A 12,822-nucleotide genomic window follows, 5' to 3' on the forward strand; every position below is an offset into this window, starting at 1 on the left:
CAAAATAAAAAATTAAAACTAGTATCTCTATGGAATCACCTCGACAGGAGTCCCAGCCTTCAAACGCTAAACCATGCAAATTATTCAAATTCACCCTTCTCTCCATTAATGAAGTAGAAAACCAAACAACCAGTCGCAAACCTTCAAGAGGTCAGGGTGAAATTTGCCCTGCAAACATTATCAGAGTCAGCAAGAGATCTCGCACCTTTCATCACTACCTTTATAAACAATTTGAAACTAGCACAGTCCCATCCAATCTGAAAGATCCTTGGGACCTTCCACTATTAAAAAAAAAACCTAACCTGAACCCTTATATACCAACGAACTACAGAGCAATTACCACATTGCCCTTCCTGCTGAGAATTTTAGACAGGGCAGCCTGTTTACAGATACAGGCTCATCTAGAAACCAACGATCTTCTTGGCCTACGCCAATCTGGGTTTAGACCTAGACATGGTACCAAAACCACCTTAATTGACTTGAAAACAAACGGACGACCAAAAAGACAAAGGATACATAGCCCTGCTTCTCTTGCTGGATCGGTTGGTCGCCTTCGATCTAGTCAATCACGAAGTCCTGTGCAATCATCTCATCAGCAAATTTTTCAGATAAAGCAACAGCATGGATTCAATCTTTCCTTGACAACAGAACTGAGGGTCTTCGCACCTATGGCAGCAGCTGATCCAGCACCCGTCACTTGTGGAGTACCTCGGGGGTCCTGCGTCTCACTATGTATAATATTCACCAAGCCTCCGTTTGAGGACTTGGACCATTTTGGTTTCACCTAGACTAACAATGCAGATGACAACCAAATCCGACTCCAATACTAAACTATTGAATAAAATCTATCATCCAGGCATGGATGGCGACACACGGCCTCTGCCTCAATGACAGGACTAAACCCCTACTTATTGACTCCCAAGCCAGACTAAGCAAACTTGACGACCAATTTAAATCCTTGAACATAGGCTGCTTTAACATATTGCGTGTCCAAAGAAGTCAAAACTCTTGGGTTCTACCTTGACTGCTCTTTGACAGTGACTAGACAAGTAAATGCGACATCTGCTACAGCCTATACTTGCAAACTAATAAACGCCTGCAGACCCTTTTTGTCGACAGCAAGCTGTACTACGCTAGCTAGAGCGTTAGATCTAAATTAGATTATTGCAATGCACTATAACTAGATACGAGCAAGCGCAACTTAAACTACAAATGCTTCAAAGTAATGAGTGCCGAACTGCCCATAACATACCGAGAACGCTTCACATATCATCGGCCAGACAAAATTCCTAGTGGTTGGCAGTTAAGGACAGAATTACGTTCCAAACTGTCACTCTCACCCACAAATGCCTCTCCAACTAAGCACCAAAACACTCTACCTGCTAATTTATCAAAAAACGGGCCGACCCAACTTCACGGTTCCTAGATTCAAGCTTCAGAAATCAGGAGGCAGCAGCTTCCCTGTTCTAGCAGCAAAACATTGGAACTCTCTACCTGTAGCTTTAAGAGAAGATCCATCATTCCATCGGTTTAGAAAAAAATGAATAAATGGTGCCTTAGCCAGGGGACTCCTTAAATGTATAACAGTGCTTGCTTATCTGCCCTCTATTAACAGTTGTACCCGTCTGTATGCTGTATCTATTTCTTATATTGCTACCTGTATACATGAGGTACCTAATTCCTATATGGCTTATTGCTTGAATACAAATCAATTAGGAAGTCCAGAGACTGATGGGAGCATGTGGGGGAGCCCAGGGACTATACTGGCAGTAGGGTGCAGTAACAGCGTGCGATAGTTCATAGCCATTTGGACTCGCTGTCCATTTGGCATTTTGGAAGGGGGGGGGGGGGGGGGCAGCCTGCCCACATTTTGCTCAGGAGAGGGCCCAGGCCTAAGAAATTTGAAGACCACAGCTGTAGAGATTCGGGTGAAGCGTGGTTGAAAGTGGCTTTGTACATCATGGATCCCATGGATAGTCTTGGGGGAAGAGTCGAGATTCGTGGTGGCTTTGATGGATTACACTTCTAGTTGGGTGGAGGTCGGCTGGTTTGGAAAAAATAACTGAGAAGATCATAGAAATTCTCAGCAAGTTGTTGGACAGGGAAGTTGTTCCGGCTAGCACAGTGGCCGACAAGAGACTTCAATTTGTTTCGCTCCGCATGGAGGAGTTTTTTCAGAACCTGGGCATCGGACCGCTTTGTATAATCCTTCTGCAAATGGGTTAGTGGAAAGTATGAACCGATTTGTTTAATGGGCAACTCAACTGGCTGTAACCAGTGGTTTGGATTGGTGTGGAGTTGTGTCAGAAGCATTGGCAGCCTATAGACTTACACTCATCTTTTACAGGTTGCTCACCTTTTGAACCGATGAGGTAGAAAGGTGGGTTCTACGTAGAGGACAGCTGCTCTTGGGGGTGGGGTCCTCACTGAAGTTAATATGATGGCGGTGTTGGAGAGAGTATGTTCGACAAGCGAGTGGGTGCAACATGCCAATAGGTAGCCCATCAGTCTGAAGGTTTGGGATAGTGTCTGCGCAAAGACTCCTAGATTTGTATCCATGGGTGGAAGTGTGTACATGCCGCCGCAGACTGTAGTGAAAGTTATGTGGTTCTGTTGACAGTGGAACAAGAGGATTGTGGTTAATAAGAGTATAACCCACGGTGCCAGTGTCTTGTGACATATCACGTTTCCCTTCGGGCCCTAGTGTGGGTTCCAGTGGGAGTTCCATCTTGAAGGGCGTGAGGGGGCAGGGGGTGTGCATAGGGAGGGGGTGTGCATAGGGAGGAAGGTGCTGGGCCAGAGAGTGCGGTCAAGTGTGGTCATGCTGTGGAGTGTGCTGAAGGCGAAGCAGATTCTGCCAGTGATTCTGCGAGGGGTGGCCACGATCAGGTTGCCTCGTGTCAAATTGAGGAATTGTTTGGTGGGGTGTTCGCAAATTAGCTTTTTGTGCTGTTAACGTATCTAATGCATTTGTTTGCATGTTCTTTTCCTTCTTTTTTGTGTTTGCTACAATTGTGTCCTCATGTAGCGTTATTAAGGTGGCAGGGTGGGGGGGGGTAGTGTTGTAATGGAACCCTAGGGAGTTCCCTCTTGGCCACGGTTCCACATTGACTGGTGAGTGGCTTGGTGGCTGTGCGTCAACAGGGTCTGTTTCACAATAACTGTTTCCACTTACTGCTTTGTGTGCCAAGTACATTTCTTCAAAACCCATCTACTCCCCTTCGTTTAAATCGGGCAGAGGGGCTACTCTTCCAGACCCATTTTACTATACCAGAAGCACATTTAAAATCAGCTGCTTTCCCTTTTCTCAAAGACTCAATATTTTGAAAGGCACGTATTAGACAGTGTGGGCAATTGGCTTCTTGGCATGTTACCTACTCCCAGCATCTGGCTCTAAACATGGGTAGGTGGTCTCTAAAGTTGTGCTTTCTCCAGTCCTTCCAGTGACCTTGATTGGGGTGGGGGGGGGGGCTTGGGAGGGTCTGTGCAGCTTTGCGTTTTTCTCTAGGTGTGGGTCCCTGGGCAAGTATAGAGGGCTCAACTGAGCAGGACCAACATTGATTTCCAGCCCTATTGCTCCCATTCACGTGTCGCATGGGCCATCCGGAGTACTGCCCCACGGGCCATCCGGAGTACTGCCCCACGGGCCATCCGGAGTACTGCCCCACGACAGAATGTGTGACATCTGCTACTCCCTGTTCCTGTACACTCAAGGTTACTAACAAATTGTTTGCTTGATTTTGGTGTTTAAGGCGTGGGGAAGAGTTGTGTTGGCTTATCTATGGTGGGTTAGTGCGATATACGTCTTTGTGGTGTGTGTTCCATTGTGTTACCTGTGTTTGGGTGTAGCAGTGTTGGTTGGGGGCTCAGGGTGATAGAATTATTTTCAGATGGTTACTGTTATATCTTCAACAGACTACTGAATGGCAATTGGGGACAAATAGTTACCCTTTAAAAACACATATGCTCATATCAACACAAAACTTTATCTAGCTTTTATGTTTTCTTCCGCGATAGTTTAATGTTAAGTTATGCATTTACATGACAAAAATGGAGGGCAAAGAGTTTACAATGGGACTGCCCTTCTGACTGCCCAGACTCTACTACAACTGTAGCACCACTCATTTTACGTGGGCATACGGCACAATGGAACTAGTCATACACCGTACAATAGCAGGTGATAAAGCCAACCGAGCACCACATGCAAAGCACCATTGAAATGGACCAGAGTAAAAACTCACGGGGGGGGGGTGATTGACCAAATAATAAGCACATCACAAGGGAGCCAATGACCAGAGGGGTGAAGGGCCATGAGAGGATCAGACGAGAGCGACAACAGGAAGGCATGGGCTAGAGGGGAGTCAAACCAGGAGTGATTCAAAAGGGAGCCAATAGGAAAATGGCGTGGGAACGACCAGTGGAGAATCACTCACCAGGAAGCCAAGGACCAAAGGAGTGTTGACCAAAGAGCAATTTACAAGGGAGCCAAATGAAAATAAGCCGAAGAGCAAATGAGAGCGCACGACCCACCAGGAAGCCTAGAACTAAAAGGGAACTGCCAGAAGAGGGACTTGAAAGGTAGACAAGAACTGGGGTGGAGAGGCCCAACATGGAGCTACCTGACAGGTATCCAAGAACCAGAGGAGAAACGGACAGAGAAGCCAAAAACTAGAAAAGCCAATGATGTGTTTTTAGGAGTCCCATTCAGAGGAGAAATGAAAATGCACTCATTTTCAAGAACATGAATGCAATTTTAATACATGCTTTTTGTTCTAGCATACTATGTCGGTTATCTTTGTGTAGGTTTGCGTTACTTTATTTTTTCTTTTGAGTCTTATCCACAGCGTTTTAGGGGTGCGCTTGTTTTTTCTACTTATTTGGTTGGGAGCCCGCGTGTTTTGGGCTTATTTTAGAGGGGCATTCAGCTTATTTTTTCCTTCTGACCTGGCAACATGGTCCAAAGTTAAGTGCAAGGAATCAACATGCAACTCTAAAGACTCAGTTTGAACAAAAGTTCGGCGTAAGGGTGGCCATTTCCTCACACAAACACCCCCCAAATCTCTTGCCAGTTTGAGTTTACACAACAGCGTTGATCGAAATTGTGTGAACTCGCTGGTTAATTGGGCGTAAAGACAGTGCTAGCAATCATGTAACAGGAAGTTTTGCAAGGCGTGTTAACACATGCAAAGAATTGAAGATTCTAAACACCAAACGCTGCAAAAACCATGCAGACAACACTGCGTTAAGCACCCTCCCCCCCTCCATCCCCCGGTCCTAGTGGCAGATTGGCATGCCATCTACTGCAACATTTCAACCATGACACAGGAAAAGCTTCGGGGAGAGAGGGCCTCCCAACGCATCCATTCGAACAAACCACTCCCCCAACAGCCAGCCTCCACTGTGAAAGGAAGGAACCCGGGCTGCGGCGGGCGGGCGCAGAGCTCAGCCCTAACACAGTTACTGTCAAGCTGGAGGCGAACGAGGCCGCGAGGAGAGCGTCGTCCCTCAAGCCACTGCGGTCGAAACCCAGTGTATCCTTGAGACGGGGCGTACCCTGCCGCTAGAACAAAGTGTAGCGCCTTACCTGTGACTAAGCATCGAAGGGGCCGATCAGGAGCGCCTCGCGCTCGTACGGAGTCCGCCATGTAGACTGGCAGAGTAGCACGCTCGCTAAACAAAAAGTGCTAAAAATAGCCGGATTTTGCAAGGCCACAAAGCACGAGGCAAACTTAGTAGAAAGCAGTTTCTGCCTCACGGAGCACACTCATGGCCGAGGCACGTCTGCTGCAGACCCCTTACGTGGGGAGGGGGGGCACTGGGAGGTACCGTGAATCAGCAGATCTCCTCCTCCTGGGCTGACGAGGGAGGAGAAGGGGTTACAGCGGGGTACAGAGCCATGCCTTTCAGTGGGGAGGGTCCTCCTGGAAGACTGGCTCCTCCCAGCTCCTCCCCCCCTCCAACAATGCGAGGTTGGAAGAGAACATAATGGGTACTGCCACCACGCGCGCACAAACAGGAGCACTGGAGCGGAAAGGGAGAAAGATGCCATGTGGCGTGTGGCCAGCTTCAACTAACCACACGCCGGCGTTAATGAGAATGACGGGATAAGCAAATTAAGTCTCTAAAATAACAGACGATAACACAAAAGTAATAATGGCAATACACAAGCAAAGCATGAACAGTTCAAGGCGAAAAGGGGTGGTGGTATTGACCGGGGCAAAATTCACTCATGGAATTGTAGTTCTGGTTAACGTCAACCAGAAGGAAATGCTCTTCAGCACCACTTAACAGCATATGCCCCGAAAAACGCGATTAGTCATCTGCTCATCAATCCCACAATAGCGCCTGCAACTAAATGTTAAGTTATTTGTACCGCGCACCGTCACCAACAGAATTGGTCCCCAGGCGCTCTGGCAGATCTGTAAACGATAATGTGGTACTAACCCCAAATTGCATCACAGCACGGCGGAAATGACGCCCCTGCCCAACCTTCACAACCCCACCCACCACCTCATTGCAAGCCACCACCACGTTGCAGGCATCATAAAAAATAGAAAGGTAAGCCAACGTAATAAAAAAAAAAAAGTACGAGTTAAGGGAAGAGAAAGCTGCAAAGGCAGGGCAACACGTTCATAATGCCCCGCCTCTCCATCATCAGGACCCACAAGCTGCATGAGAGCCAGTTGCCATCAGGTGAAAAGGACAGCAAGCATGGGTGTATGAGCTTGTTGGAGGTTCACTCAAAAACGCTGACAGATGTTTGCGGTACTACTGGCCATGCCTATGAACTGGCATGGACCTTTATTAACCCACCTGACCAGGTGTCCAAAGAAACCTACATTTCTTGGGGGTGAAAGGGGCTAACTGGTTATGGGCGTGGTCACTTTAGAAACAGGGCAGGGAAATCTTAGAGGCTCTGCCCCCTCTGTTGTACCCCCAACAGTTGTCTGGTGGGGAGCCCATATATCCTATCCCCTTTTCCCCACCCTTCACTCTCCTACCAACCACCACATCCTCCCACCCAGCTACCAGTCAGAATCAGCTCCTCAGTCCAGCATTACACATAAGCGCACACATATGGGATACATTACTCACTGTAATCATACTTCTGGTGCTTGTATCTGCTTAGATTCACATCTGCTGCATAATCAGACATCTAGTGTAAGTTGCAGAGTATTCCAAGATTTGTTTTCGAAACTTGAAAACAGACGCCGACAGGGCGTGATTAGTAATACTATCCCTTGTGTGACGTGCACTGTACCAATGGTCCTTCACACGTCGAGGTCCCTCAGATTGATTGTTGCATACATGAGGTTGCATGAAATGATATTTTACTTATATCGCACTAGTACACAAGTGTTTCAGAGTGCGAAAAGTGAAGTGTAGTGCGAGTATAGCTGTAATAAAGCAGAATCAGTGATAAACCAGAAAACATCTATGCACCTTCTACTCCATTAGTTCTAAGCAGATACAAGCACCAGAAATACGATTACGGTGAGTAATGCATCCCTTTCTGGAGCTTCTGTATCTGCTTAGGTCATATGCTCTGCACAGATTAGCAAGCAGTATCTGGAGCAGGTGGGAAGTTAAAAGGTACAGTGGCAAAGATGTTGAAGGACCGCTTGTCCCACCTGTGAATCTGCTACAGAGCGGGTGGCAATGCAGTAATGCTGTGTTAACGTATGGATGAACTACGTGTAGCATCTTTGCTAATGGTGTCCAGAGGGACATTTCCAAAGAAAGCGAAGGTAGCTCCTGTACCTCTGGTAGAGTGCACCCTTGTGGTGAAATATAGAACTTTCTTGGATAGGGAATAGCAGAGTTGAACAAGTTACTAACCAACTGTAACGCTCTTTCGACTGGATGTTCCTCCCACGTATTCCTTATCTTTGATAAATGCACTTCCAGCTTGCTGGTCTCGGAATTTTTTTCCCCAATAGAGGGTGCTGTGCGTAGACGTCCTTCGAGCCGGTGACACTCGAAGGCGTCCGTATCGGCGCCAACTTCACCATAGGTATAAATAGTCTTGCGCGTCCGTTGCTCAGTTCCGTTTTGAGGTGCTGTGTTTATCCAGTATGAGATGGTTAGTACCCTTGAAGGAGCGTCGGCTGCAAATACAAGGGAAGTTTATTGCAGGGGAAGGATGGGAGGGGCGATAAGGAATACGTCCAGTCGAAACAACGTTACCCTTGGCAAGTGACTCCCAAAGCAGTAATGTGTACAGGAGGTGCGAGTAAAATTCAGTAAGGTTTTAAGAATGCACAGAGTGCAACACAGCTTTCCCAAATTTAGTATCCTGGCTAGTGGAGGAATTTAGACTGTAGAATTTGGTGAAAGTATGTGCAGACGACCATGTGGCAGCCGCATAGATGTCCTTTATTGGAACCCCTCTTTGGTGAGCTGACAAGGCTACGATACCCCTGGTTGAATGAGCCCCGAGGGGTTGAGGAGGGTCTTTTCCTGCCAATTTATAGCACTACATGTTAGTTAGAATTATCCATCTTGAGATGGTCTGTTTCGTGATGGGTAAACCTAGTTTATGTCCTGCATACCCCACAAACTGCTCCGCTTGCCTAATCCTTGCAAGTGTTGATGTAAAAACTCAAGGCATGCCTTGGATCCAGCCTGTTCAACCGCTCTTCCTCTTTCTTTAACAGGAGGGTAAAATTAAGGCAAGGTTATTTTTTGTGTGATATGGAATTCTGAGACAACCTTTGGGAGGAAATTCGGCTTCTCTTGAACTACTTTATCTTTGTGAAAAATAGTATGTGGAGATTTCCAAGATCAAGCTTGTAGTTCGCTCACTCTTCTGGCAAGTTAAGGCCACTAGGAAAACTTGTTTTTAGAGTGAGAAACCTTAATGGAGAGTAATGAAGATGTTCAAACAGAGTGCCCATTAGAAATGTTAAGACTAGATTTAAATCCCACAGGGGAACCTGAAAAGGAATTGGGGAGGTGGTGGGGGTGGGGGGGTGAGGACACAGTCAACCCTTTCAGAAAAAGAATGACTAGAGGCAATTTGAAATATTAAGGTTCCTCAGCCGTGCGTTTAAAGATTAATAACGCAGCAAGGTAACCCTCGATTGTGCCAACTTGAAGTCCTGAATTTGCAAAATATAGCAGGAAAGAACACCATCGGTGTACTACATGAAAAGGGTCAATATCCTCATGTCTACACCAGCTGTAGAATTTGTTCCAACGGCAGCGGTATAAAGATTTAGTTGCTGGCCTTCTGGCCGAAAGCAACACCTCCATTACGTCATCCGGGAGGTAACAATCTTTGTATCTCATTCTCAACCTTTCAGAAACCAAGCGTGAAGGTTGAGAGTCCAGATATCCGGATGGAGAACCAGACCCTCTTGTGAGAGAAGCTCCTCTCTTTGTGGAAGACTAATCGGAGGACAGATGGACATGTCTAGAAGACCAGGTGCCACGCTCTTCTGGCCCAATTCAGGGCAATTAGAATCATGGGTTTCCGGAATCTTCTGAGCCTCTTTATTTACGTGAGGAATGACAGGGACTGGAGGAAATGCGTACAGAAGCGGAAACTCCCAGTCCACCACAAACGCATCTCCTAGAGTTCCTCTCGGGGGAAATTCCATTGAGCAGTATCGTTCGCATTTCCTGTTGACACTTGTTGCAAACAGATCTACCTGAGGTGTTCCCCAAAGGGTGAAGATCTCTTGAAGGACTTCCTGAGCTAGTTCCCCACTGGTGGGAGACTGTCTGCCTCCTTAGAGCATCCGCTGTCGTGTTCTTCTCTCCGGCTAGGTGAACTGCAATAGAGAGATTCCTTCTTGAATTGCCCAGAACCAGAGCTGCATTGCCTCTCTGCACAGTGGCTGTGACCCTATGCCTCCTCTTGTCGAGGGAGTGCATGGCTACTGTGTTGTCCGTCATTATCAGAACATTTTTTTCCCTGTACTGATGGCAGAAAAGCTTTCAGTGCTAGCCTGATTGCTCTCAACTCTAATAGGTTGATGTGTAGTCTGGACTCCAATGGAGACCAACGACTGCTGATTGTTAAGTCATTAGTATGGGCTCCCCACCCCGTGAGTGAGACATCCATGACTACTGTTCTGTCAGACCATGTTTGCCAAAACGGTTCTCCTTTCAAGATGTTCTCCCGACAGGCCCACCACTGGAGGTCTCGTGCTACTCTTCTGGATTTGTAGGGGATCCGACATCCTTCCTGAGAATTGCGCCCACTGGAGAGAGCTCATTATCAGGCGAGCCTCTGGCAATAGAAAAATGCAGGATGCCATGAGGCCAAGCAACCTCAAAAAAAATATATACTAAATCGAAGGCTGCTAGATGCTGGCCATTTTGAAATCTGGTCACCATCTGTAGAATATCTTGAGCCCTCACCTCAGGTGGCGAGGCTTTTCCCAGGGATGTGTCCGGGACTGCTCCAATGAACTGGAGTCTCTGTGATGGCATCATGTGACTTAAGTTAAGGGAGAGGCCCAGCTTGTGGATCTGAGCTTGTTCTGGGGACACTGCTCTGATCAACCAGTCGTCGAGGTAGGGGTAGACCTGAATCCCTCCCCACCGTAGACTTGCTGCCACGACCGCCATTAACTTGGTGAAGACCCTCGGGCGGAGGTCAGCCCAAATGGCGGAACCCAAAATTGATAGCGAGAGCTGCCAATGGCAAACCTCAGGTACTTTGTGTTTGAGATGGATAGGCACATGAAAGTAAGAACCCTGAAGGTCCTGAGACAACCAATCCTGAAACTGGAAGGCCTAAAGGATCTGAGAAAGGGTTACCATCTTGAACTTGTCCTTTCTGGGGAATTTGTTATATTCTCGTAAGTCCAAGATGGGCATCAATCCTCCTTTTTCGGCATTAGGAAGTATATATAATATAATATGACAATGCATTACTTACCGTAAAAGCATTTCTGATGGTTGTATCTGCTTAGATTCACATGCTGTGCATAGGTCCGACATCCAGTGGTCACTGCGGAGTATTGCATTTTGTTTTTCGTAGTCGAAAAGGGGACGTCGACAAGGCGTGTCTGTAACACTATCCCTATAGTGACGTGCGTTGTACCCACAATCCCTCACGCGTCGAGGTCCCTCTGTTTGTATTTTTCTGCCCTGAGGGAGCCTTATAGACGTGAGTGAGTACAGAAAAGAGAGATATAAAGGAAGTCTATGTTCCTTCCATCCGAGCGGGGAGGAAGGGTGGGCGCATGTGAATCTAAGCAGATACAACCATCAGAAATGCTTTTACGGTAAGTAATACATTGTCTTCTGATGTTTGTTAATCTGCTTAGAATCACATGCTGTGCATAGACTAGCGAGCAGTACCCGGAGTTGGCGGTGGGTTATGAGAAGGAACAGTAGAGAAAAGATGTCTTAATACTGCCTGTCCCACCTGGGAGTCAGATCTAGAGTGTGCATCTAGACAGTAGTGTTTTGTAAAGGTGTGCACAGAACTCCAGGTAGCCGCTTTGCAGATGGACTCAAGGGGAACATTTGCAATGAATGCTATGGAAGCCCCAGTGCCTCGAGTGGAATGTGCTCTTGGCTTGAAGGGTAGTTCTCTCTTAGCAAGAGTGTAACAGAGAGTGATGCATTGAACAATCCATCTAGATATAGTGGATTTTGAGACCGCATCTCCTTCTCTTCCTGCTGCCACCGAGACAAAGAACTGATTAGTCTTTCTCAGTGGTCTGGTTCTTTCCATGTAGAACATGACAGCTCTGCGTACATCTAGTGTATGCAGACTTTTTTCTCCCGAGCTGGAAGGGTTTTGAAAGAACGTTGGTAGTTCTATAGTTTGGTTTACATGAAATTTCGAGATGAATTTAGGTGCAAACCTTGGGTGTGTGCGTAGAACCACTTTATTTTTGTGAACTGTTACAAAGGGGTCTAGTACAGAAAGAGCCTGTAGTTCACTTACTCTCCTAATGGAGGTGATAGCTATTAGGAAAGCAGTCTTAAGGGTGATATCTTTAAGAGTTGCCTTGTGCATGGGTTCGAAGGGAGGGCCCATGAGTCTGGAAAGTACCACATTTAAGTCCCATCCGGGAGCTGGGTTAGCTATCGGAGGGTGTATCCTTTTTACCCCCTCCATGAAGGCTTTGATAACTGGTATCTTCCACCACGACACTTTAAGTTGGGAAGTGGTGTATGCAGAAAGTGCCGCTAGGTGGACTTTAATGGAATTGAATACTAAACCTGAATCCAGTAAATGGGTCAAGTATAGAATAATGTCAGTAGGAGAGCAGTCAACTGGGTTGATGCTAGTACCTCTACACCAGATAACGAATCTTTTCCATTTGCTAGAATAGCAGTGTCGAGTATTAGGTTTTCTGGCTTCCCTGAGGATGTCCATACATCTCTGTGGGAGTTGTAAATGTCCAAATTCTATGATCTCAGGAGCCAGGCTGCTAAGTTCATGGTCTGAGGGCATGGATGCAGTGTCCTGCCCTTGTCTTGTGACAGCATGTTGTACGGGCAGGGAAGTTTCACTGGAGGAGATAGGGACATCTCCATCAAGTGAGCGAACCAAGGTTGCCGTGCCCACATTGGGGCCACTAGTATCATGGTAACCTGCTCCTGGTGCATCTTGTGCACCACTTTGTTGAGAAGGGGAGTCGGGGGAAAGGCGTAAACAAATTTCCCTGACCATTGAATCAACAGACCGTTCCCTTTGGACTGGTTCTGGGGGTACCTGGAGGCGTAACTTTGGCATTGTGAGTTCTCCAGGGTTGCGAACAGGTCTATTTCCGGGAATCCCCATTGCGTGAAGATGTCTAAGACGATGTCTTCGTGCAATTGCCATTCGTACTCTTCGGGCAGGGGGAAGTC

At 47.0% G+C, this 12,822-nt stretch overlaps 1 protein-coding gene across 12 annotated transcripts in view; it reads right to left on the minus strand.

The window, feature by feature from the left end:
- Positions 1–12,822, minus strand: part of EIF4G1 (eukaryotic translation initiation factor 4 gamma 1) — a 1,670,216-nt gene that overhangs the window by 682,553 nt on the left and 974,841 nt on the right. Inside the window, exon 1 of one of the 12 annotated variants that reach the window (XM_069618806.1) lies at positions 5,585–5,833. The exons of the other annotated variants lie outside the window; for them this stretch is intronic. The gene's annotated coding sequence lies outside the window, so the exon portion shown is untranslated. Of the gene's footprint in view, positions 1–5,584; positions 5,834–12,822 lie in introns of those variants that run through there. 12 annotated transcript variants of the gene reach the window in all.

This window comes from Ambystoma mexicanum, chromosome 10 (assembly GCF_040938575.1).
Source record: "Ambystoma mexicanum isolate Mex_15411 chromosome 10, UKY_AmexF1_1, whole genome shotgun sequence".
In the NCBI taxonomy this organism is placed as follows: Eukaryota; Metazoa; Chordata; class Amphibia; order Caudata; family Ambystomatidae; genus Ambystoma; species Ambystoma mexicanum.